The sequence below is a fragment of the Hippocampus comes genome, unplaced genomic scaffold (genome assembly GCF_001891065.2).
Source record: "Hippocampus comes isolate QL1 unplaced genomic scaffold, H_comes_QL1_v1.1 scaffold317, whole genome shotgun sequence".
Lineage (NCBI taxonomy): Eukaryota > Metazoa > Chordata > Actinopteri > Syngnathiformes > Syngnathidae > Hippocampus > Hippocampus comes.
In genome coordinates this window covers 373291-395811 of record NW_017805531.1, presented here as the reverse complement: position 1 = coordinate 395811, position 22521 = coordinate 373291, and the positions used below count along the sequence as shown (strand labels likewise).

The 22521-nt window shown below is 42.9% G+C and overlaps 1 long non-coding RNA gene across 1 annotated transcript; it reads right to left on the bottom strand.

The window, feature by feature from the left end:
- Positions 1-32: 32 nt before the first annotated feature.
- LOC109520466 (uncharacterized) lies at positions 33-20720 on the bottom strand. The gene is made up of 3 exons (XR_002169187.1): positions 20585-20720; positions 2661-2780; positions 33-1856 (listed from the first exon to the last, which is right to left on the bottom strand). It is a non-coding gene; the product is annotated as an uncharacterized LOC109520466 (long non-coding RNA).
- Positions 20721-22521: the final 1801 nt, after the last annotated feature.

Genomic DNA, 22521 nt, shown 5'->3' with positions numbered 1-22521 from the left:
GCAATAGAATACTTTTTAGGTGTTTTTTTTGTCAGCAGTTTGTAAATATTTTTTTAAATAACTGAATGTGAATGGAAGATAGACAGTTTTTCCATATTGTCTACCAACAGTAGAACTGAAAGAAAGAAGCCACGGCGTAAGACTGTCGACAAAGACGAAGAATGTAACACCGGTGGTTTTCAAGTAATTCCCCTGTCCGACAACGTTGTCTTAAATTGATCAGTTGTCACTTTAAAATGATTTAAAGGTCCCCCTAATTGACATTTCATCCTAAGACGCGATTGAACATGTACTTTGAAGCACCGCTGCCATGTAAGCGGCATTGAAAGGTGACAGCGATCAAGAAATGCACGTGAAAGAGCTTCTGCATCGTTCCCTCAGTGGTCTGCATGCGCACTTGACGATGGCATCCCTGATTGAATGAATACACTTAATCTCACGGTGACATTTGGTCATGTTCGGTGGATAGCGCGAGAAACTCGGCACACCTGCCCAATAAAACATTACGAAAATGAACGATCCCCTCGCAATGATCTTTGCATTGCTTGTAATATGATATTCCTTGCATGGTAACGAAATCAAATGTTTCTGGTTAAACCCAATGCTCAGGATCCCTTCTTTTATAAACCGAAAGGGTTGGCCGCATAGTGTCTTGCTTCGGGGCAGTTGCTCAGCAAAGCACACGGGCGGATTTCACATGCCTCCCAACGCTATGTTTACAACAATCGGCGACTATTTCGAACAACAGGCTCCATGTCCTCGATCACATCAGTACGTCTTTCGAGTGCACAGCAAAGTGTTCGAGTGACATGACAATACGTTCTCGCTAAAATGATTTTTGTTCCGTATATATTGTTTGTCATGTGCTTGTCGGCATCCTGCGAACCGATTTCGACCTCTTCATTGTCTTGCAGTGCAAAGATAGCTGTGAGGTTTTGCAAAGCAGAGCATCAGGTGCTGTGTTGCCAGTGAATAGTTCAGCTTTCAGTGTTGTGTTTCTCTCGAAAAACAGCAGATGTGTTGTGTAGACCCCCCCCCCCCCCATCTACCGGCTACAAAGATCTTGTATACATCATTGTATGGTACATAGGTTGATACCAAAGCTAAAGAAATGTTGATATTTTTGGAGAGGTGATGTCTTAATAAAGGTTTTTATCTACGACGACACATGCAACGTTTTGTCTTAAAAAAAAAAATCTGTGAAATATGAACACTAAGGCAGATACAGTCGAAGAGGCATCAGCGAACAAGATGCCAAGAGACTTGAACTGCTCCGCATGGGGCAGACCTGGAGAGGGCAGTCCGCACCTTTCCGACTGAGTACCGTTGCCTCGTACTTGTATTTGCTTTACTGTTGATCACTTTGTAACACTTTGAACAGTGCTATACAATCAAAGCCATTATTATCCTCCTGATTGCTCTTTTACCCATCCTTGGAAAGGAACGCTTACCATCATCAACATAAATGTAAATATGGCATCGGTGTCATGGTTGACAACAACCAAGCACTCCGTCTGATGATTAATCATCCACAAGAGCTTGACGTCAAATTGCCTTTACGTTACCAGAGATTTTTCATCAACAGCCGCGATGAGCAGTTTGCCCGCAAAGGATCTGCTTTCAAATTGATCCCTCACTTTCCGCAGCCTCAACTTGTCTGTCTCAATTTCTGGCTTCTACCCCTGGATGAGATCAAAAGATCTCTACTCAGCAAAGAGGGCAGGAATTGATGAAGAGGACAAAATGGAGTGGGAACTGCTCAGGTGCTTGTTTCTCATCAAATAGTTGAAATGACTTGAGATGACAAAGGTTGGGATGTCAGCCTCAGCCAGGGAGCCGCTTTTTGAAAGGAAGACCTGAAAAATACATGCAAAAAAATGATGAAAAGTCAGCAAATTTGTATTGGAAGGCATTCCTTCGTGTTTTATTTTTGACGATTTTAACTCGTGAGTGCGGTTTACGTTTTGTATTTTGTGATTTTTTTTTTTTTTATTCATGATTAATAATAATACAACAGAACTTTTCCTTTATAATCAAAGCTTTTTATACGTGCTCCTAATGCTGTTATTTTCAACAGGAACACACTTTGGAGTGATTAGGAGGTGCCGCTGCTATTACAAATGATTATAATTTCGATTTGTAGTCAAACTTGCAGTAAGTCTGACGGCCGAGAGAGGCTCTCGAACACACGTGAGCTGTGCTACAACAGTGTCAACTAAAACTATTTTTTGGGGGGGAGGGGGGGACGTTGGATGAAAACACTGGCTACATTTCAGTTTTGGTTTACTAAACTGGCAGCCATTAATTTTTTTTTTTTTTTTTGCTGTACTGTGTGGCATTTAATTTGGCTGCTAAGCATGTTTATGCGTCTGAGGTGATCAAAAAGCCCGGCCCGAGAACTGTGTGACGTTACGAGCGTTGACAGTTTTTGAACTGAATGAAATTATCGCAATCGGTTTCTGACCCAAACACGGTGCAAGCCTGCAAACGCTGTCCCCCAAAACACCCTCGCGTGACATTAAAGCCCACCAAATGCTGAAAAAAAATATGTCTTGGATTGAGGACACCCCCCCGCCCCAAAGCCCCACAGTATAAGATATGCTAACTAAATTAGGTTGCGCTGCCTTGTCTTGATTGCTTAGCCTGTGATGCGGCCACACCTCCGGAGGAATCAGCCTGCGCAGCAGATGGCGGTCGCTGGCCTCAATGCCAAACGCTTCTCACGTCTCCGAACAGCAAGTGAGAACAATTCTGCTTAGCCCCTCACTGGGCTTGCAAAGCTGAAAGAAAAAAAAAAAAAACAGCAGGTCACTATGAGGATGAGCTTTCTGTCTCATTAGGCAGAATAGTGCAACATCCTATGTGGACCATCACGACATCCACGCAAACCCCACGATACGCTTAAGCATACATTTCCAGTCGAGCGCTGAGGAAGGATGAATTTTAAGTCCCCATCTCCACGCTCCAGTTCTCTTATTTATACATTTTGTCTACTCTCCACTTGGCGAGGTCGGAGCTCATCCCAGCTGACTTGGACCGATCACCTGTCAATCACAGCCCTAATGGAGGACTATTGTGCGATCCGACTAGATTTCATTTCTCAGTTACGCAGACTTGACGAAAGAGCAAAGATGTTATATCGAGCTCCGAAGAAACTGATGGAAGAAAGATCCGTCGAACCGGAGCGCATCGTAGAGTATATTTTTTACATTCTGGGCATATACTTGAGAGGTGCTGCCGTTGTAGCCATTGTGGGATACATTTAATCGCACAGTAAAAAAAAAAAAAAAAAAAAAAAGATTCCAAAAAAAATGCTTTAACACTCGACTGTAAAATTGTCTTCATGTGGAAACTACTCTCCGCTTCTTCATTGTTCACCACCATTCATGGTTGCAGTAAAGCGTCCGACCGGTGATGTCAGGAATGTTTACTTCCACCTGATCGCAATCTCTGAAACCGCTCCTCACCCTTGCGGCATTACACTTGATCAGCTGTCTCTCTTACCATCCCCAATCCTGCACTCCGTCTCTCTTACTCTCCTTTGTCTTTGTGCCAGTGCTTCTCATTTCCCACTGCCACAAATGCATCGTAAGATCAGCTCGAAATCTCAAAATAATTGCTGCCCAGCAAGCTATGTTAAAGTGAGAAAAGCACAGATCCTGTGGGAATAACAGGAAGGGCACTTTTTGAGTGGAGAAAGGAGAAATTCCCAAGGAAACAGGAGGCGATCCAAACGTCATTAATCACCAGCCGGGAGGACAGCTAGACTAAATTGGAAAGGCGGGAGATTTCTTCTTTTTTTTTTTTATTTTCCTATTTCTTCCTCTGTCTTCATTCAATGTCCATTTTCCACACCTCAGGTTCTATTGAGCTGCACATTCTAGTCCAACTGAATTCATTCCAATTTTTTTTTTTTTTGCTCGCAAGTGACACAATTTGGCGATGCATCACCAGCGGTGGGCATTCCATCAGGACCGACGGAAGGTCAGTATCTGTCACTGTCTGTCTGCACGGGGGAGAACATGCAAACTCCACACAGGAAGGCCGGATACGGAATGGCACTGTGAGGCGGACGTGCTAACCGGTCGATCACAGCCTGTCAATTTTCGTCATTTTCATAGGATATTTTTGTTGTCTTTGCTCCGTGAATGCCTTCGGTTGTTCTGTTTGTTAATGCTTTTCGTTTTTGTTTGCGCTTTTAGTGGTGTGAGGCGCTTGAAGTTGCCCTCTGTTTGAAATGTGCTCGAGAAATAAAGTTGCCTTGCCCGGATCACACACGGATAACACTCTGATCTGACTCAGATACCCGCGACATTATAAGCGGGCAGAATGGATACACCATGTTTGTCGGAAGACGCTCAAAGCTCCAATCAATGGTGGAGCACAACCACGACCTCGCACCCCATCGATTCTCTTCCAAAAGGCAAATATGTAGAAGCGGGGCTGGATGATGATAATGATTGAGAAGCACGTTAGCTGTCAGCATATATTCACTGCATCAGACGCATCGGAAAAGTGCGTGATTACGGTCCAGCTTTTTCTTTTAATTTCGGTTTGCAAGTTGAAGGGAAAAAAAAAATCCACCAATAATTGAAAGCAGAAGCAGCAGTTAAAAAGAAAGCAACTGATGGGTCGCCACGTGACGGCGTAATCTTCCAAAGATGAAGCGAGTTTGAAAAGAGCCTCGTAAAGGACAAGGCAATACAACAAACACTGCTGAATTTAAAAAAAAAAAAGAAAAAAAAGAAAAAAAGAAAATGTAGCTCTGAAGTGATGAAATGGAAAGCATAAAAATGTGAGCAGAGAGAGAACTGTTGAATAAAACTTTGCAGTGCTCCTTTGTTGTCATGGCGTTAATCAAAACGCATTCAAACTGTTTTGCGGTTGATCTCGTGTTCCAGAAAAAAAAGTACCTTGTTCGCTTTTGCCCAAAATCATCTGTACTTTTTTGTTATTTTGTTCAGGATAGTCGCTTTTAATGCTGCCCCCACACAAAAGAAAGGAAGCGCCTGTTGTCATTGGCCAAATTTCCACAGGCTTTTCCACTGTCACTTCCCATTTTGTGGTACATTTCCTATGGATGCCGTGCATGCAAAAAGCTCGAAATGCCACGGACGGGAAAAGTGCAACGCAAAGAACGTGAGGTCACATATTTGTAAGTGATCACATATTGTATCAATTACTCACCGGCATGTTCTCTCTTTGTTGACACGGATTGACGAAAAGCACATCATGTGCGATTATACAAAGGCCTTCTCGGGGTCAGCGGGAGCTAATTAAGATGGTAATTGTTAATTATATGCTTTGTTTAGCCCCATAAGAGTCAAGTGTGGTTTCAAATCATTTGGATGAACATGCCATTTTTATTTCACTCCGAAAAGATCAAAGTGTCACAGAATCTGCGGTGAAATGGAACGGGATTAGTCATGATAATTCGGCTCGTGGAGCTGTTCATTAATTTTTCCATTTCCTTCAATTTATTTACATGTTCGTGTCTCTCCGCTTCCCAATACAATTATTGCGGTTTGGTAATGTTTTGATTATTTTCAGGAGCATCAATTTCAAGTTTAGGAACGGCAGTTTTTGTTTTGTTATGTTTTTTTAACGCAGACTTACATTATTGGAAGTAGAAGAACTTTGACAATCGGTGGCTGACGAAACTTTCGGCTCCACTGACCGGTGTGCTTTTACCATTTTTGTTCCATTAAAAGTAGCCTCATTTTCCCCCTCATGGGAACAAAAGCACACAACGATGAAAAGCATTTATCAAGTATCTGTCTCACAATGTAATTTATTCTGATAGCTTGGTCGCATTTACACTTTGATGCGCATGGAGTTGGAGAAGGACAGCAGGAAGAGTCTGAGCAGCATGATGTTATGCTAATGAGGTCTCAGTAGCATACCCCTCTTCACGAAGTGACCTTCCCCGCTGAACTGGACGGGAAGAAAAATGGATCGAAAAGAGAAAGTTAATGAACAGCCTTGGCCAGTCACGGGGACTATTTGTGATGCAGATGTGCGCATTCCGCTTGGCAACCCGTCGAAATTGGCAAACGCTTTGCTTCTCCTGCTTTGTCTGATTTCGCGGCGCGCCGTTGCGTCAAACGTTCTCATAAAACTTGTTTATCGTTACTGTCAAGTGAAAAAAAAACAAACAAAAAAAAAAACCGCAAGCGCCATGTTTTGACTGCAATTTGTTGGTTGGTTTGGTCGTTAGCGGCATTTCACAAACTGTTTTTGCTTCCGACTCGATCGGAGGGATGGCACAATGTACAAGAACCATTCAAGCATGTTTTGCTTACTTTACAAGCCGGAGTCAGATGTTTACTGTATCATTATACAGAGCTGCACAAGTATGACCAGAGATGAGTTAAGTACTCACATTCTTTACTTGAGTAGAAAGAAGAAGTACAATAACTTGCGTTAAGGACAACTAATGTAAAAGTATTAATTCAAATCAAAAGATGATGCCAGCAGAGTTCCGTGCGTGTTGTGGGAGACATGTTCCAGGCATTATTATTTCAAATATTACGTTGATTAAAACGTTCCCACAGTTACAAGAGACAGCAATGATTGTACTCTGTGGTAAAACACCACCAAGGGTACCAATTAAAGGTGAGACAAAACATGGATTTCTGCTTTCTCGCGGTTGTCTGCCATGATTGTTTAACGATACGGCAACGTCCAATACCGATACGGTCACTCTGCAATCCCGCGCGCGTGCTGTTGCCGAGTCTGATTGAGTCTGATTCAACATTACCCGCCGAATCGTGCTAAATGCAGCGCAAACTAGGAAAACCAGGCTTTGATAAGGTCCCGAGCTTTGTGGAACGACGGTGTGACACTTTGCGATTGATCGTGAATGCTGAGGGAGGGGGGGGGGAAAGACACTGGACCCAGGAACTTAAAAAAAAAGTGTTTTTAAAACCGCCATGCAGATAAAACATGAAAGGACGAAATGTGAAAAGATACGGTTAGCTATCTGATGATAAAACTATTTAAAAAGCAGTTGCCCCTTTTCAGATATGAATACGTTTTTTTAACCTTTATTTTCACTTTCAATCTATTCTGTGTGTTTTTCTCAGCTTGATGCGATAGATAGCCTGTTGTGATCTTGTTTCTCCCCCAATATAACAATTCTAAAGGCTCAATCATCATCCTAAAAATTTGCCAGATCCCAGTCAAGCCCAATCGGCTATTTGAATGACAAAACTCGGGAGCGACAGCCCTGTACCAAACCACAGATCATTTCAGCGACCCCTCACCGATGTCCACAAGGAGACACATCTGCAGTGGGCTCAGGAGCAATGTTAACTGCTTTTTTTTTTTTTTTTTAATGTTCTGAAGAATGTATGGATGGTCCACATACTATACATACAGTGTTGCCATTGTGGTGGGGTTTTTTTTCCCTCATTAAAATTCAGATGACCATTTGATTGAAGCTAATAAAACTAATGATGAAAAGATAAGTGAACGAAAGCGGCCCACGGCAAATAACTCGGAACACGGCGTAAGCTCAGGCGCGTGAACGCCGCCTCAGTGTCATTTTTCTTTCACTTCAGGCCTCAGAGGTTGAAAAAAATATCCTGGAAAGGACACGGCATGTGAAAATGAGACAGCGGAGAAATCAATATGGCATCCCAGAGGTCCAGTGAAAAAGGTGGCTCTGGCTCTTGGAGGGGAGAAAGAGAGCTTGTCATTTGCGCACCTTTAATTAATTTTGGGAGCTCCTGAGACGGAAAGCTGTGAGAGGAGGAGACGGAATGGATGTGGAGAGGGTTGCACGGTACCGCACCACAAGTGTGTGTGTGTACGAGAACATTTGGAGGACATCTTGGTTTGAAAATAGCTTCTTGGTGCTCATTCGTTTTCAAAGGCAGCCCCATTTGCCGAAATGAGAATATCGAGTGCTGTTTTTCAATGAAGTATTTATTCCAGGATGATCCTATAAGGCGGACGATTAGAAACAGACCGATGGACTGTCAAGCGTACACTGCAGCCCCGCCTCTTAGCAAATCATTTCATTGACCAACTCCTTTCGTAAGCCTGATTACTCACGACTAATTGGAAATTTGGATAACGGTACAAATGGTCATTACTTTGTAGAGAGACTCTGGACACGTGATAATTAGCCAGCCGATGCTTCTGATAAGTACGCGAGTGGTCGAGTCGACTCAAAATGGTCATTTTACACTTAGCCAAGGTGAGAAAGCTTTTTTTTCTTTACTGTTGAAAATGTTTTTAAAGTTTTACGTTAGTGTGTTTAAATTTGGGCATTGTACCTTCTTTCAGTACATTTGGTAACGCATTTTTGTTTTCTCTGCCTTGCTCCCGAATGGCGTTAACTGCTGTGTTTGTAAATGCTCTCATAAAACTTGTTTATTGTAGGTGGGGTGTCTCGTGTACTCAATGTGCTCCATAAATAAAGCTGTCTTGCCTTGCCTGATATGCCAGCATCCAGTGGCACATGTTAAGCAGCTTTATTATTTAGATGTTTATTCCAAAATTAATCAAGTGAGACACAGGTACATCGAATTAAAATTGTAACACGTTTCAGTTCACACGTTTTTTTGTTTGTTTGGTTTTTTTTTTTTGCTGTCATAATGGTTTTGCTCTGCCTGTAGTCATAATGTCACAGGTACATCGAATTAAAATTGTAACACGTTTCATTTCGCACGTTTTTTTTTTGTTTGTTTGTTTCTTTTTTTGCTGTCATAATGCCTATCGTCATAATGTGATAATATTATTCAATATCTAAAAATAAAAAAAAAAGATTTATTTCATTGTGTGCTCCCCAATAGCATTGCCAGTATTCATCAATTAGTGTTTGATTAAGCACCGAAAGTGGAACACTAACTACCTCAAACTCCGTCGTGTCATGTGGAAAGGGATCAATAAGGCATTTACATTGAGAGCAATATATCAATAAACATGGCTCGATATCTCCCTCCATAAGGAGGACCCTTGCTCACCATCCCTCACACTCGGAACCCACAAGAGCCTTATTTCGTACGTCTCTAGCTGTATTGAATTCGGAAGATTTAAATGAAGTGCTGGAGACAATATTTATATTTTCGGCCAACATACCGGAATGAACCAGTCAAGTCTTGTATTTATAATCACTCGCTGCACTAGGCGGTGCAACAAAATGCACTGGCCACCTCATCTGGTTTTGCTGAGTGTTGCGTCTTCTCCTCTGGGAGGGCCCGAACGGCTAGCCGGCTTTGTGTAAGTTATGGATGCGGTGTGAAACTGCGCGTAAATAAAAGCTTCGTAGGTGCCATACTTCTGCTGTGCCCCCCTGCAGACTAAAGGTTGCACTGAAATATGGCGCTGTCAGAGGGAGGCGCAACAGCACTGAGAAGGACACTGTGACCGAGCCGAGCAGTGCATTTGGGTCGGTTACGGCAGCCTCACGTTGCGTAAAGGCGATGCGTCAATCACCTCATGAGGTACCCCGGCACGATCTAATGACAGAATAGACAGAAGAGCTGCATTCGGAAAATCAGCCCGAAATGTCCATATTTTGAGACAGTGGGAACATTGAATTGTGATACTAAATGTGTATACAAATGAGACTTAAATTAGGTTTTAAACAGTTAAAAAAAATAAAATAAAAATTAATAAATAGATACAGCACACCAGTTTATTAGTAGTCAGCCAAAAGTGTGGCACCAGTGATAGAATTACTGCGAAAAGTGCAAAGAGGTTCCGAAAGGAGAAATAAACATCCGGTGATTCTTCACAATTTCCCAACAGAAAAGAAAGATCCGGATGAATATAAAAGATGGACTAAAATGGTATATTTCTTGAACACGTCCTTTTTCAATATTGCGTAACCGAGGGAGCAGACAAGAGGCCAAGTACGAAGACACGAATGGGATTAGCTGAACAAAAATTGTAGTCACATTCACATTGAGAAACGTTTCCACATTCGGTTCGTGTTAAAGTCAAACTGGCGATTGATTTGCTGAACAGGGGCGTTAGAATTGTCCTCGCAGGATGGATTAGCGGACCCAAAAGTAAATGGTAAACCGGAAAGGCCCACCGGGAATTTCCCCCGCGGAGCAAATTGGCCACTGCGGACACGCTGTACCTCGCACTTTCTCTCAGAATGAGACGGTGACTGGAAATGCAGTCCAGGATGCCACTGTCAGAAAATATTGATTAAAAATTATTTTTGGATGTGTCTTTCATTTTTACATTTCCAGTTAGCGTTAGTATTCAAAAAGACAAGAAAAGCCACAAATCACTTTGTCATTTTATTTCGACATGAATGGCCTCATCGTCTGAGGGCCATAATTTCAACTGTATGATTAAAAAAATGAGTTTTAATATCAAATGTCAATAAATCAACGGAGATCTACAGCATGATGAATATTTTAGGGATGGCATTACTCCTTCATTAATCTCTTCACGATTCTGAAATTGTATTCGCTTCGCTTTATTTCATTGGCTGTCATGTTATATTTCCGCTTTGTCGTGAAAATGTTCTTTTATAATTTTCAGAATTTTTTTTTTTTTTTTACTAACAATTCTTCCTTGATTTTTTTCCTTGATATTTCTTGCCTATGTTTAGCACTTTGAATTGCCGCTATATGAATTGTGCTATATGTAGATATAAAAAAACAAACCAAAAAATCTTTGCCTCGCCAAAACACCGCATTATACAGGCCACAGGGCCAACTTAATTTAAAAAAAAAAAAAAAACAACAACAACAATATTGATAATCATGCATACTACTTGAGAAATTAGAAAATAGATTTCCAATTCAATTAGGTTAAACGAACTCGATTCTATACGAGCATAATTAATCTCACCAGCTTCGCCCTTTTTCAAGTTGCGCTGATAAATTTGACCCAGGGATGACCTGGAAGCATTTTAAATTGAGGGCATCACCCCAAAGTCTTCTTATTTCATTGCCTAATCAATGGAATGATTGAATCCGTGTAACGAACTGCCCATGTCAGGTCACAGAACAGTGCGACCTGTGCAGGGATTAATGAACACTGAGGGTCCAATTAGTCAATAATGACTGCGTAAGTGCATGCGTGCAAGTTGAAGTTACCTAACAGCATGATGGAGTATGAACGTCAACTTGCTTGGCTGATCAATATCCCGCCCGTGCTTGCGAGACGTTAACATTGCTACGTAGGGCTGCAGAGGACATTCGCGGGTCGGAATCAGTGAGGACCAGGTGGCGCGAATGCCAAAGGAATACATTTCCTACTGTTTGTACGTGTGCGCATCTGAACAGTGGACGATTGTGCACCGTGAACGTGTACGAATACATGCGAGCGCATGTGCTGGAAAGAGCGGGCGACAGCAGAGGCGGCCCGTTGTGGTGAGGCGATAACAGCGATGAATGGCCCCGCCGAGTACTTAATGAAGCATTAGAGACTGACAGGAGGGGAGGGGGGGGGGGCACTCTCCGCCTGCTCTGCCGCCGATACCCCCTTTTCCATTTTTCATCCCTAAAAAAAAAAGGGACTGAAGATAAAAGGATAACTAGAAGCATAGAGAGCGGCACGGAGGAGATGCTTAGGATGAGCATTTACCTTAAGGCGCTGGAACGTCAGCTCAGCAAAAGCATTGGCAAAAATTGTGGCGTCCCATTTATTACGTTTGTTAGCAACCTGAATTTGCTGAATATGCAGAATCCGGGATGACTCTATCGTTCACCGGTGGCATTAGTAGATGTCAGTTGCGTGTAAGACTGGAAGTTATTGAAACACAATGTGTGAATTGCACAAAATGAATGAAGGCAGCTCTTGCCAGACTCACCCAAAGTGATAAAATGGCAAGGAAAGTAGGGGGGATGAATGACCCTTGTCCCCCTCATCTTTTTTTTCCTTGAATGAGGGGTCGAGTGGTAATCTGAGAATTTTGACAATTCCTCGGAGGGCCCGTGGAGCAGTTTTGAAATTAGCAACTAAGCCACTGATACTATTTATATTAGGGTTGGTAGATTACCAATATCAGGTCTCGGTATCAAGCCGATATCGGTCTTATTTCAAGGTAGCGACGAACGTAGGTTTTCCTCTCACACAGATGCGTCTCTGGAGCCTGACCTCGATTGAAACGCTTTTTCTTTTTTTTTTTATCCTGCATTTCGAGAGCTGCAGTGACGATACCGGCAGAAGTTGACGAGAAAAAAAGATGATAACGCACTCTAATGAACATGACCTTGCGGCTTCTGTTTATTGTTGTCGTTTCTCTTTTCGTTTCAGCCCACCGGTACGTTCACTCGGCCACGGGCGGCCTACAAATCCAATGATCTTTGTTGCCCAGTCATAAAAGATGTCGAAAGAAATATCATAAAGTCAGAAGAAAGTTATTTAAAACGATCAATCAATTCAGCAACGCATGAGATTGGGGAGACTCCATGTGGCATTAGAGCTCCGAGCATCTGGTTTAATTGGCTCGTAGATTATTTTTCTGATGGGAAAATATTGCCGCAACGTTGTATCATTATGGGGAGAAAAAAAAAAAACAACTAGATTGCTTCTGATCATTTGTAGACATGTTCTCGACAAATGAATTCTAAATTAAACAACGCCAATCATCAACTCTTAGGGAGAATAATAAACGGAACAACGCGTGAAGAAAAAAATGCAATCACCTCACAAATGAACACGGTGGGATGACGAGGCCAAGGCATTCATTTTGGAAACTTTGGAAGTCCTTGGACGGAGAAAACAAGAGATGTGACTGCTAACAATCAAAATCATGACGCAGCTTCAGAAATCAGGTGATTCGTGATTGGTCGTGACCTGCGCCCTGAGCAACTGTAGAGAAAACAAGAGATGTGACTGCTAACAATCAAAATTATGACGCAGCTTCAGAAATCAGGTGATTGGTCGTGACCTGCGCCCTGAGCAACTGTAATGTCATTTTCAGTGGATAGAAAGTGTCAAAATGGCCGCCCACTGGGAGCTAAAAACGCGCGTTTTGCAGTTGGCGTTGCCTTTCACAACCTCCTCCCGGCCTCCTTTATTCCCCTTTCTTCCTTCCCTCCTTCACTGCGATGCCGCCATCGCATGACATGAGTAACGGCGGGCCATTTCTGCCAGATCGACGCATGCTACCGAGACATCCATCAAGCTGCCGACAGCTCTCCGATGCCTTTTTCACCTCAGCGAGCTCCTGACTTGCCCACGTGCGTGAAACTTTGTAGGCGCGCAAAAACAAGGGCAAACCCCTGAACCAGCCATTTGAAAGTCCTGTGCGCTACACCGGGTGCGCCCATTAAGTGGATTGTTGAGCTACCAAGTAGGAGTGTCAGTAGCTCTCATGGGATCAAATCGTTCACTGCCAGCCCTCCCGATTTAATGCCGTTCATATAGCGGACTGTCAGTGAATGAATTTAAAAACAAAAAAAAATTTTTTAAAATAGACTCCCGCCTATCATCCATTGTGAATTTTGTCACTTGATTGATATACAGTGCAGCCAGTCATACGCCTGTTGCAGGCCACACCACGAAAATATATGGGTGCCTGTGTGGGTTTTCTCCGGGTATTCTGGTTTCACTTTACTTTTCTTGGTGGTCAAACAAAGATTCCGAAAGCAAGCCTGATCCCTTAACCCTGTAATGCCTGACCCATCAAGGAATAGCCAGAAAAATCGGATTTTTGGGAACTGAGATGTTCATTAAAACCCTTAACAGAATCCACAAAATTATTTTTGCCATATCGTGTTGTTTTAGATATTTGTCGTATCGCTTTGATAAGCATTATGTAGATTACATCTGAAAATGATAATTTGGGGAAAATCATATTTTAAACCTGCAGTATCAAATTTGATACAGATGATTTCATGTAATATAAAGAATGAGTTACATAATGAAAATGCATTTATCAAATATGATACAAATGGCATTGTAGGGTTTTAAGCCTGAAAGAGACGTGAATATACAGAAGATCCTACCAGGTGACATTTGATGGAGAAGCTGTGAAACGGTCAAATTGAAACAAGAGAAACCGGGGGGGGCAAATAATTGAACGGGGGAGCTCATTACTTGCTTTGCCCGCTCAATTACAGTATCTTGCAGTCTTTCTTAAAGGCCACCTCTATTGGGTATTACTTGAGTTTCGACAACCGATTCTGAACCAGTGAGCAAGAATGAAGAGTTTCGCAATCCTTTTTTTATTTTTTATTTTTTTTTAAATTGTGGATAAACCCACGAGGCTGCGGATAAGCCCATGAGGGTGCCCAAGGGCGAAAATGAACTCTGGAACCTCCATGTTGACCCACAGCCTCCCTCAATTCCCAGTGCATTGCGAATGCGCCAAGTATGCACTCGCCACACAGGAGACTTCACACAGCAGGTTGATTATGTTTTGCCTTCAGGCTGAGAGACAACCGAGACTCGCGGATGGAAAGCTTCCCGCTGCAATGCTTAGTTCCTAAAAAATATGAAATATACAGCTTTGTTTTGTGTCTCAACAGCCTTTTTTGTTGGTTTTTTTCAGTCGGTTGCCTCACATTTTATCACAAGATTGTGATGTGTGTTCAGAATTAGGAAGGAATTCAGGATTCAACTAATTCGGTCTGTGCGCTGAAGAAAATGGAAAAAAAAAAAAAACATTGTATTGCATCACACCTAACATCATTGACGACGACCGGACAATTTGAACCTCATGTGAACTCATTTCTTTCGGTGACCTCCTTTGCACAATATTATTTTATGAGGGCCACGAGAATTTTATTCATCGTAGTGCGTGCAGCAATGTCACCACTTTTTTTTTTTTTTTTTTTTTAATAAACACAGTAGTGTAGCACATGCATCAACCATGCTCAGTCCTCGTCATGTGCAAGTTATTCTCCTCCTTTCAGCTGAGCTCAGCCCGATCTGCCACCACCTATTTCTGGATCTGGCCCAATAAAAATCTCAAACTGTCCCTTATAAAAAAAATATGAAATGCTTGGCCACTTGCATTCAGTTGTAAAAGGCGATTGCTCGTATTCTGGACCAGCGTTGCTCTTTTGTGTAGTACGTAATCATGAATTGTGCTTCCCTCCAGAACACAAATGAGGGTTTTTTTCAGACGTGGGTGCAACTTACATTCTTCTTCTGAAGAATGGCACCGCCGTGATCAGGACAGCTCGTGCGCTGGTGTGGCGAACAAGTGGGAGCTGTGACAACGTGCGTCCTTGGAGAGTGGGCGAGTGTGTTTGTCACGTAGGGTGAATCACAAACGCCCCTCTGCGAGCGTGTCAGGTAAGTTGTGATGAATGGTGCCTTTTAACTCTCATACAAAGTCAGCGTGGATGATGAGGTCTTGGCAGAGAAAATCAAGGTCACTTCGTTTTTGTTTTTTTTTACGTGTCAAAGGTGAGATGAGGACAAAATCAATGGTTTGTTTGCCGTGTTTGCTGCCGACACTGTAAATGGTCGTCATTTCTCAAAAAAAAAAAAAAAGCTCAAGGTCAGCACAGTCACTGAGTTGAACGACTCAAATATCTGCATGTGATTTTCTTGTAAGGACAAGTTGCCAACAATACCTCTTTAATTTTTACAAGACACGGCATCTTTCAATCCTCTCGGCCGAGAAGGTCCGCTTCTGTCGCACAATGACCGAGCCCCCAGTACACAAACCAAGGTTCGAGCTCTAACCTCAACACCATCAAAAAAACATTTGGGATTCACTGCCCACACGCCTGATTCTATTGATGATTGTTTCAGACTTGGACAAACCTATTTGATGAGCTGGTCGTTCCCAACCCCTGATAGATCTGATGGCTGATTTTGATTACCGTATTTTCCGCACTATAAGGCACTTCGGAGTATCAGACATTTGAAATGTACAAGTCATGTTTCTGGCACAGCTGGGAAAACACTGCAAATTAAACTTGCTTTGAGCCTGATTCACAGTCGGCTGACTCACTTTTGATTCGAGCCTATGAAGCCTTGGTCATTGGACAATGTACGACGCTTTTCAGCCGCTCACGCAACGCTCGGATGAAAATCAGTTCATGTTGCCTAATCTCGCTGTGAAGATGATCGAGATCTCTTGATGCTGATCTTTGATTTTGCTGGAACTAACGACGGGATGTCTTCACGTAAAGATCACGGCGCTGTGTTACAAAGTGCCCACATGAGAGTTCCTCTTGTCGTAAATCACGCCAAAATGTGGACCAAGAGACGTACTCATGTTGCGAGTGCGAGTCAATCACAATAGACGAGAGTGGGGAAGGAACGCGGGTGAGTTTCTCGGTTAATCATCAACATAGAAAAAGTGCCACTCGCAAAACCGAACGCAACGATCGCTCTGATTTTGTTGGAACTAACGACGGGATGTCTTCACGTAAAGATCACGGCGCTGTGTTACAAAGTGCCCACATGAGAGTTCCTCTTGTCGTAAATCACGCCAAAATGTGGACCAAGAGACGTACTCATGTTGCGAGTGCGAGTCAATCACAATAGACGAGAGTGGGGAAGGAGATCGCGGGTGAGTTTCTCGGTTAATCATCGACATAGAAAAAGTGCCACTCGCAAAACCAAACGCAACGATCAAAGCTGATCATTTTTAGAGAACAATTTGATTTGATGACAAGCCCAGCGTGCGTATCAATCCGCTCCTATTCCACCTCCGCTGATGTTCTTTTGCCTCTTTACTCGATGCCTCTCACCTGCCGCATGTCCAGTTCTGTCCCGGATAATGAAAGCCCATCAAGGAGATCTCAAGATAAACATCAAAGTAGTCGTGGCTTGACAAGAAAATAAGAATCATCAATCAAAGGCCTTGGGCTACTTACAAAACACGTCAGACAGAACCTCGGGGTCCTGAGCACCCAAGTCGGCCCGTGTTTATTTCGGGACACTCGACTCGATCATCGCATCGGACAGCTGGACATGGACCTCAAGCCAGAGCGGGAAAGGTCTTAAATGGCCCTGAACAGCGCTGACCGGCTTGCGGCCCGGTTGTCTTCCCGCTCTGGGAGACAATAGAGGAGAAAGTATTCATCATCCATATCGCACGATCAGCATCGTTCCTCTCGTTCCATTTACACACTGACGGGGCGTCTCGCTTTCATGGCCATCAACCTTTGGGTTTTCGCGTCACGCGCGCACGTGAATGGAAATCGCAGGCTCCGTCATCTCCTTGTCATCGCTCGTGCCGCCGATAAGGAAACATTTATGCATCCCTTTGCATCCCCCGACGACAACTTCATCTCACGTTCGTCCCGTTTAATAAATTACCTTCGGGCCGTAGCGAGCGTTGGGTTCGCCGTGACAATCGTGCATCAAGAGATAGCAGACAGGAACACCAAAAAAAAAAACAAACAAACAAAAAAAAAGACAATTACAGTCCGCCCATTTCGACAAATCAATTCAAGGGCAACATCAAAAATCAATAATGAGGGTAATGATGCAGCATATTAGGTTTGGCTCCATGCGAATTGGCCGCGATGATATTGGAAGGTCATTAAAAGGGCAGGACATTACCATGAGCGTATTTCAAAACCATATTTGTGAATCGTTTCCTTAAAGTCAATAGTTCATCTTGAGGAAATGTTAATTCTCCCGCTGTTGCGTAATTGACGGATTTGTCACCAGCAAAGCCATTCGTATTCAGCAACACAGCCATAGCTGCACCCGGCGACAACACCTTCGTCGTGTGCGCGGAGGCCGGCGCACTCCGCGACATTACCATGAGCGTATTTCAAAACCATATTTGTAAATCGTTTCCTTAAAGTCAATAGTTCATCCCGAGTAAATGTTAATTCTCCCACTGTTGCATAATTGACGGATTTGTCACCAGCAAAGCCATTCGTATTCAGCAACACAGCCATGGCTGCAGCCGGCGACAACGCCTTCGTCCTGCGTGCGGAGGCCGGCGCACTCCGAGGGAAACCAAACGTCTCGGGGCGCAAATTAAAAATATCTCCAAATGAATTCGCTCAAATGCGACCTTGCGCGCCGCGTAGCAAAATTGAAAAGTGGCGTGAGATGCAGTGTAGCGTCGCGTTCCAATATCATGCATTCGATCCACGGCGGTTCAATCAGGCGTCTTATTTTGGAGCCGATTATACCATGCAAATGGGATAAAAGATGTCATAAATCTGCTAACTGGGGGTGGGGGGGATTAGAAACAATTTGAAGCTTTGGATTATATGCCACCATCAATTCGCCTTTATAATCAAAATGTGAAAAGTCGTACATGATGATTGTTCAATAATTTGCACGATTAAGCATCGCTCATCATCCAAAGAAACGCACATATATAGAATCAGCAAGCTGGCACGTGAAAAAATAAAACTCACATCAAAACTCGGTTTCGTCCACTTCAAATATCAGGAATAATGCCAAAGCAGTGATCTGAAGAAGAAAAACTCTTCACATTCCCTCTTCGGTTAGGAGCAATCCTGGTAACGGCCAATACAATTTGAAGCATTCTAATATATTTTGAATTTAGAACATGAAATATGGTTGGATTATGAACATGGGCATGGATTTTTTTCACCAAAATCTAAAAATTATGATTTATTTAATATCACCTCAAAAAGTCTTTTGCCATTGTTTTGCGTCATCTCTAGCTATACTGTATACCCCCCCCCAACCACCCCCCAAAAAAAAACAAAAAAACTGTGAACCAAAGAATATATCCAGGGTATAAATAATTGGATACAAGTTCTAATTTCGAGCAATTCCCAATTCTTTCCTACAAGCATGGCGGCTTTTCTCTTCATTCTGGCCGATCCATCATCAAGAGTCTTGTGGGGTTGTTTGGGAAAAAGCCACAGATAGTTAACTAGCTCAGCCCACGGTCGAATAAATATCAGCCGAGTTTAGGCTGCAACTCCATTGTGATGATCCCAAAACCACACGGTGCGCGTACAGCACCATTCATCACTGCCAAATGGAAGGCCACAAGCCATTATTTAGGAACGGCTCGCCCTTCCGCGCCGATACTCACCACCGAGAACACAAGCCGTGTGGACTGCTCGAGCAGGTGAGGGTGCGTGTCACCGTACCAAGGAACTTCCTTTGATCTATGCAGGTCAAAGTTGAAAATGAGTCAATTGCATGTCTTTACCGCAACGAGAAACAACTGATTCCTGAGCCAGGCCTTTCGACGTCATTAAATGTCCAGCAGAATTGGTAAGAGAGCTATTCGTTATCATCAAGTCCACAATGCATCAACTTGAGTCTCACAATAGATTTCTTTTCGCTCTGAAGAGCAGTTGGCACAGAAACTCATTGAGGAGGCCAAACAAATACGCTCTCAGCTCCAGTTTGTTCTATTTGGCTGCCTATGTGCAAAAGAGCGAATGCAGTGAGATCGCTTTTGTTAGCTGTAGTGATTGGAGCTAATACATCACAATAAGTGTGACGCTTTGAATCAAGGTGATTTTGTATCATGACGGCGATCATTAAATGCGGTGTAAGAGTCTTCTCCGCTCGGTGAGCGGAGAACTGGCTGTCACTGTGGAAAAAAACAAGTAAGGCAGAAACTTGCAGTTCCCGCATGTTCACTTGTGATCCGTTCGACTCTGCAGTTCATCCCCACTCGATTAATTATCTTCAGTAAATTGGCGAGAAGCGGCCACTCGCGTGGAGCGGCGATGGAGACATGCGAGACAAGTGCCGGGACCTGCTGTCTGTCACCTCAAAGGTGCGGGAAGTATGTTCGCTGTAATTGCCGATTGTCACAGCTTTTTGGAACATGTTGCAGGCATCGAATTAAAAATGTGCGAATATACAACCACGATTGGAAATGCCAAATACGGTAAATTGCTGCACAGTTCATTTTGTGCGCTGTGTAAGGAGGTTACGCAAACTGATTAATTTAGCAGGCACAATGTGATTTATCAACCCTAAGACGAATTGCGTTGGCTGATATTGCATCTGTAAATAGCGTGTCTGGAAGGCAGTTGCAAACGAGCAGACAAAGCGGTACGAGGCTCAAACAAACAAAATGACAGGTGGCACGGAGATTGTGCTCGGGTAAACATTTTTGAAATGTCAGCAAAAATTATCGTCACATATCATTTATCCGGTAATGCAATTTTGGAACTTCTGGACGAGTCTCAGGGCTGATATGGACATTTTCCATGCTGAAAATCTTTGAAAGCGCAAAATCCTCTTTTAACTAAGGCGATCTCCCCACGACTTCTACACTTGTTGCCAACAGCATGTTAAAAATGTGTAACTAGGCAATTTAGCATGAATAATCTCAATAACTCATGCCCTAAATGTTATTGTAGCTTCATGAGGAAATTCAATTGACACAATGCTGTATGTATATCAATGAACCACTTGCCTAAGTGTGCTGTGAGTATTCAATGACTCGAAAACTCAGGTAGTAAACAGTACAGTAGCAAAACTCTCCCAGCATAAATGACCCCTTTTCTTACCCCAAAAAATTTTTAAAACTTAAGTTCTTATGAAGAGCGTGTTTGGTTTTCCACCGGACAAGCGCCAAGTAGCAGCCACCTCATTGTGTCATCGTCAAGCCTACAAACGTCACTGCCTACGTCGTGTCGTACGTGCCTGCACTATTAATAATAATAATAATAATAATGTATATACTGTATAACAGTCAGGGGCATATAATCAGTAAACGCTTCTATCTTACTTCATCATTGTAGATGATCACCAGGCTGGCTGCGAAGCTGGAGATGGCATACAAGCGGGACACATCCGCCATCGCTCTTCTGGCGGGACACAATTATGGCGGAGTTCACCTCTCAACAGTTCGTGCAAAACTTCCGTGTGTCTGCGATCGTCATGATAACCCCGCCCACCGTCGCCTGACGTAATTGGTGCCACAATCTGGCCGAACAAATAATTGGGGGCTATGTGTATGTATTAATAACATGTTCATTTTGTTTTCTGTTTATTGAGAATTGTACCATGACTTGTTCGAATAAAGAATCATTTAAAAAAATAATAATAATAATAATAATAATTGGGGGCATTTTAAGTACCAGTTTCAAGCACAAGAGGTTGCGCTAGAGCCGATTTCGGTGGTGGAAAAAGAAAGAACTGTTGCTAACTTGAGCACTGGCCCGGAACTAGCACTAGCACTAGCATTCGCGCGGTGGAAAAGGACCAACTGTGTACCCCGCATGCTAAACAGCTTCACAAATACAAAGATAAAATAAAAAATATTCAACTGAGAAAAAAATATGTCCCATTTAAGCAGAGAATGCATGACTGGTTAAATCAATCAATGCCATCCCAAAGAACAAATGTCTCCAGTGTAATAAAATGAAGTCAGTGAAAGTATGATTTTCCGTAAATCCGATTAAATCTGCTTTCGCAAACCTATCACATCGGTCACACTTGTATGCATTTAATCCAACACAAAACAAAATGACATCAATTACTGAGATGGCATCTTAAAATAGAAATACTGAAGAAGGGTTATTGTGTGTAATGAGTGATTTTGAGTAACAGACAGGCCATTCCTTCAATGATATACATCTCTCCGGTTAAAGACAATCCTATACATGTTCTGATTTAATTTTAAAATGGAACAATTTGATTTTGTTCGATTCGATGCACTTGCATCCTCAGGTTTGTGATTAAGAGTGGCGCGTCTCTCGGACATGTGGACGCTGTTAAACACAGTCTCTTTTTGGTAGAAGCCCTGCGAGTTAGCAGGGCGTTTATTCAGTTTGGGCTCAATATTTAATCCTGGGTGCCTCTGCGGTACATTTCATAGAGCTGTGTGGGAGTATCCCAATTTTTTTTTTTTTCTCACGCTGCTGCCTCTTTGGATATTAATGTATATTTTGGACCCCAGTAGCTCTTTCTTGTTATGGTCCGTCCGTCACACAGGAGGACGGGCAGAAGATGATGGGATCTTGAGTAAAGGGCTGCACTTGCGCTACCAAGCTGTTTGTCATGTGCTCCGCGGCCGTTCCGATGCCATCAAGTAGATTTAGTAAAACATCCCTTCAGGGCTTACCTGGAGCACTCACACGAAAATATTCCGAAATATATATACACACATGACGGACTATTTTCTTTTCCCGCCATGAAATGAATAGTGGATTAAAAGCCAGCCATTGGTTGCCAGATTTAGCGCCACAAGAGACAGGGACATTGATGTTTCATTCAGCACATCAAACAGATTCGAGTGGGGAAATTACAATGGAGGAGAATTTCCGATTCAGCTCTTTCCAGACAGCTGACCTCCACACCTTCAGCTCAGCTTGCCTCACAGGCTTGCTGGAGCGCGCAACGGGGAGGGATCACTTCAACAAGGCAAATGGGGAGAAAAAAAAAAAAAAGGAGAGCCAAGCTAAACACAATCGACATCCATGAGGCCTCTTCATTCTTTGCATCTGTTCTTCTCACGCGTTTGTTCTTGCGGGCTTTTGTCTTAACGTAGATCAGTAGTTAATGTAGTCAACGTTCCGCCATATTTAGGAGGATAAACTCATTTTGATCGCTGGCACATCACCGAAACACCACACGTTTCCATCCGAAATGATTTCTCGCAGGACACTATTTTTATCTCCATGCTACATTTGTCTTTGACTGTCACAGATCGGACACTTCGAG